Below are 5,560 nucleotides of genomic sequence, written 5' to 3' on the forward strand. Positions count from 1 at the left end.
ACGTTGGATTCTCAATAGGGAGGTACTAATGAATGTGATAACACATACAGACACACAAGTTCATGACCCTACATAATATGATGGAATATATTACACCTAACCTATCATATATGTTCAAACTAAATACCTTTATTCACATATATGTCAGTGAAGCATTTATTCAAACACCTCTAAGGAATTATTTAAAAGCTTAGTAATATATACTTTAAAAAAGCAAGCAAGACCATCAAAAGCATTCAATAAGCAAGCAAGACCATTAAAAGCTTATTTAACGCATGGCCTGTTCATAACAATTCATTTAATAAGTAATTACGCAAATATAACAAGAAACCTGTATTCCAACAAATAAGATTGTCCTGGCATATAATTGGCAGAAAAAAAAATACCTCCTCCATTCATATCAAGCCATGACAACGATCGGGCCAATCCAAAAGGAGTTGATGCCAAAGGATTGGGCCAATCCAAAAGTAGCAAGAGGGCTGCTAGTGCAGATCCTTCCATCTCGAACAAGAGACGAGCTGTCATTGCCAACTCTCGATATTGGACCAATTTGAGATGGAACAACACTGCTTGGACTTCTTATATGAGCCAAAGAAGGCAGGGAACTCACAGGAGACCTAGTATGCTTCCAATATGTTGCAGTAATTGACTTGAGATGATTGTTGTGACCAAAGGAAAATCTCCCTAGAGCTGCCAGGATGGAAAAGAAATCAAACTTCATTAGCTCAGTTAACAAATTACAATACTGCCCCGGGAGGAGCAGGTTTGTTTGAGCAGCCTCAAGAGTATGAACAAGCTGCCAATATAATGTCTAAAAACCTGGTGCGAACGACTTCTTAGAACTAAACAAGTCAACAAATGAATAGGCAATTTTTGACGATAAACTACATACCAACATCAACCTCTGCTCTGACTAATGGACTTCCATCTGAAGCTACGCTTAATAGGCTTTTAATAATACTAATCTCTACTCTAATTTTTTCATCATTATCACATTCTTCATCTCCTCCAACACCATCTCTACACAAGTTAGAGCCCACATCAGAAGCCCTAACCTGAAAACAGGACACAAGTATTACGATCAATTTATATGTAGAAATAGAAATACTCCCATCTTTATATATATATATATAAACAAAAGTATAATAATTGATATATGAAAGGTGAACCTTTGGTTGAGGAGCAGAGAGCAAAGGAGCATATATAGCTAGAGCGTCTATCGTAAACCCATTATTTGAGCCTCAGGAAAATCTTCCCATAGCTTTCCCAGACAGAGACAAAGCCACTGAAGAAATAGGGGTTCAGTTTGTGCGTCACTTGGGGTTGAAACTTGAAGGTGCCTCAAGCAAACTTGGATCAAACCTTCTTCAATACAGGCTTCTTGACCCCGTCTATGACCATCCACAATTACAGCCAAAACAAATGCAGCCATTGCACGCTGTTCTAGATATGCTTCATGGCTATCAAGAAACTTGATGAAATATGTATGTCCCCCATCCTTCACTAGATCAACCTGGCATGACTATCAATCCACAAACAAACACAATCAATTGTTAGAGCATAATTATAAACCAAAGACAACATGTCTGTAAATAACTACAAACAAAATTACGAGGCCATTTAGACCAAGGTATAGCTCAAATCACATGAATACCTTATCAAGAGCAAGAATCTTCGTCCAGATGAACACAAGAATCTATCGAAGTTCTGGTGTTGTTGTTTGCAATAGCTTTAGAACATATGGAAATATCCCTACAGACAGGGCCTACAAAAACAAAAAATGATCAGAAAATAAAGCAATAAGGACGCATCTAATCATCGTATAGAGATGGTAGACCATGATAGTAGTAGATCAGTATAACTAATGTGATAAAATACCAAATTCCAACCCAAAATGATCTGCAGTTCATAAGCTTACAACAACAAGCTTACAGTCTTTTCTTAAATGATACATTGAAAACTTCAAAAGAAGAAAATGGAAAACTAAGATAAATACTTATCTGTTTGTATTATTATTTTAAGGTCTTCATGAAGTGAACAAGGATAAATGAAGAAAATGTTTGAAATGATGACCACTAGTCAAAACTATGTGATGCATGTGTGTGTGTGTGTGTGTATACTGTCACACGTTTATTAAACATGTAAACTTTGTTATGCATTATCATCGAATATAAAAGATGGAAAATGAAGCATCTTCAAAGATTAACGAAAAAACTAGTCCTTGGTCCCAAAAATCTATCAGCAACTATAAATTCCATCAGAAAATAAAACCAAGCAAAATCTGATAGTTACATAATGCACCCATCAGAAACTGATCATGAATTTGAAAGAAGAAATAAAAACTAATAATGAGATAAGCACAAATCCAAACACTTGAAGAAAGCCTAAAGGATTGACATGGTCAAAATATGGTTATATAATGTAAGCAGAATCCACAAATGACATTATAATGAATGTATGTCTTAAGCATGGAAATATATACATTTGTACAAGTACATAAAATATAATACAGTCTCATAGCATGCTAATCATGCACAGTACACTACAATATCACTAATCATGCTAATCAGAAGGTACTACCATTTCTAACTTCCTGCAGCTTTAAACAAATAGCACAGCTAAAAGACTTTCAGTTAACAAACTAAAAATAACTAGGAAGCAGCCAATATGGAATAAACACCACAAGGCAAAACCAAAAAACTACATGATCTCAAATAAAGATGCATAAACACGATAGGCGATCCTAACAGACGAACAAGGAAAGAAGCTCACCATCTCAAAGCCATCTTAATAGGTGTTGTGAGACAAGACGTAAACACATCTGCAGGAAATTCAACACTTTGTGGAAGAGTCTCATGTGCTTCACATGCTCCAAGTAGAATGCAATCCCTTGTGGATCCAGAGGAGCTAGAAGCAACCCAATCATGAACCTGCCAAACCATCAAATCAAGTCACTATATATACAAATATATTTATATATAAATATCTGAATTACAGATAATGAATTCATGTCACGTAGCAACTTAGTTATCAATACATATATCAATTCATTATACGTTTTGAGTTAAAGCTTTACCTCAATAAAAGCATTCACAATATTCCCAGCCGCAGAGTTATCAAAACACATATATGGAGGGTGTCTTCAACCAGGAACCAAGGTCACTGATTGGCAAAGGGATATACTGTGTATAACTCTGCAGTACCAATAACATTGGTGAGAAACCAAGCAAGACTCTAGTGATTGACCTTAAATTAAACCACATAAAAGAGTTTCAAAGAAATAGAAGACCTTATTGAAAACCCAAATTTCACCACTAGAAGTTGGCTTAGGCACACCATGGCCATTATAATGAAATAGGATCCTCTCAGACTTGGCATATCGGCGACATGTATTACAAAGTTTCTTCACTTCATCCATAGTAGGATCAGGCTGGACCTTATATCGTGCCTGCTCAAAGATCTTCAAAGGTAAATAAAATTAAATCTAAGACAATATTATATGAACTCTGTACAAGCCAATAATATCCTTACCCTTGGTTGCCACCTTTCACACTGAGCACTCAAAATTTTCCCAATTGTTTCAAGAGCTTTCTGCGATGCCATTGAAAAAGGATCTACAAGCAAAGGATTACAAAAAATAGTAGTTATTCTACTCACAATTTTGCACAGCCAATGTTATATATCAATTGAATTTCAAATTGATGAAGGTACATCACAGAACCCCATTTCAACAAACAATTAAGAGAAATAAATGAAATTAGTTGAAAAGATAAGAGTAAACTCATCTTTAAGTCACCATTTCGAGACTAAACCATTATCTGATGGACCGATGGGAAGACAAGCCTCATGCTAAAATTCACACAATACCACTGTTTGAGGCAAATAACCCATACTCGTGGTAATGGTAGTGGTAGTGGTAGTGACAGTCGTGCCATTGCCATAACTACTACTAACAGTCTCCGAATCCATTCTCTGTGAACTTAAATCAACATCATCATGGCTCGAAATGTACTCTTCTTCCAAATGATTCGAAATAACCACCACCGAAGATTGTGAAAACCTGGAGGCCATCAAATCCCCCAATGCCATTCAAATCGAAAAAGGCCTCAATAAACAGAACCAATAGCTCAAGAAGAGATCAATCAACCCTTCCCTAATCGAGAAACCATAACTAAAAACAATTCAACCGATGAACACCAGAATGCCGGAAAGATTCAAGAAGAAAAAAGAAATGGAGTACAAGAATGATTCAGAGAACTAGTCAATGAAGCCGCTGAACCAGCGGTGCATGGAGAGTCGTCTAATGAAAGAGAGAGAATCCAGCTCGAGAAACCCTAGAAAGCCCAACAGACGTCTCTGAAAATCCTAGGTCGGGAGGAAGAAGATTTGAGCCGCATAAAAAAATAAATAGAATGAAAATAATAATAAAATAACAGTGGCGGTACAAACAAAACATAAGGGGAAAAACTGAGCAAAATAGGATTTTGTCAAAGAAGAGGAAAACAGAGAAAGAAAGAAAGGAAAAAAAGAAGAGAGGGAGAGAGTATATGCGAGCCGAAGAAGAAAACGGGGATTGACTTCAGAGACGTAGCCGAAGAAGAAAACAGGGCAGTACGAACAATGTAATTAAAAAAGAATTAGCTGGGAAAAAATATAACTTTTACAAGTTATAGGCGCGCACCCAAAATAAATTACCGCCATTTTTTCCTTTTCCACATATAAGTATATCATAACACTTTTTCAGTACTATTATATTTTTATGTTATGAAAAGGGGTATTTGGTGTAGTGATTTCTGCATTGTTGATATCGTGTGTCTTGACATCCCCTCTCAAACTAAGGGGTGAAGGCTTTACACCAAGTTTGGATATCATTAATCTGAAAGTTGAGAGTGTGATAGGCTTTTGGTCAAGCAATCTACTAGTTGGTCTGCGGATGGAATATATTGAACTTCCACTTCCTTCCTTAGCACCTTATCTTTCACGAAATGCACATCAATTTCAATGTGTTTGGTTCGAGTGTGATAAACAGGGTTAGATGCTAATGCTCCAGCACTGATATTATCACACCAGTTGATGGACTTTGTAGCTAAGGGAAATTCCAACTCCTTGAGTAACGATTCTATCCATGTTAGGGCTGAGCATAAAATCCAGAAAACCGAAAAAATCGAGTACACCGACCTTCCGAGCACTGAAAAAACCAAAACTAATTAAATCGAACACCAAAAAAACCGTTGGCGGCGTAAACTGACACTATTCTGTCAGTTTGAAAATCAGGGGTGCACCGACTGATCTCACCAAAACCGACCGAACATTTTCCTAATTATATGCTTTTCAGATTTTAAGTTTGACCATATATATAATATATATTAATATATGCATATAATATTATATAATTATTAATTCTTAAATATATTAAATAAATATATAATTTTGAAAAAACAAAAAGGTAGGGCACCACCCGATACTTTCTTTCTCTCTCTATCTTATTCTCTCTCGGTCATTCTTCTCTATTTCTTTTCTTCGTTGCATTGATGGCTGGGCTGAGCTCTTCTTTTTCCCT

The 5,560-nt window shown here is 36.1% G+C and overlaps 1 pseudogene; it reads right to left on the minus strand.

Moving 5' to 3' along the window:
* Positions 1-400: 400 nt before the first annotated feature.
* On the minus strand, positions 401-4,674 carry LOC133779765 (regulatory-associated protein of TOR 1-like; annotated as a pseudogene).
* Between the last annotated feature and the right edge of the window lie 886 nt (positions 4,675-5,560).

Source organism: Humulus lupulus, chromosome 1 (assembly GCF_963169125.1).
Source record: "Humulus lupulus chromosome 1, drHumLupu1.1, whole genome shotgun sequence".
NCBI classification, from domain to species: domain Eukaryota; kingdom Viridiplantae; phylum Streptophyta; class Magnoliopsida; order Rosales; family Cannabaceae; genus Humulus; species Humulus lupulus.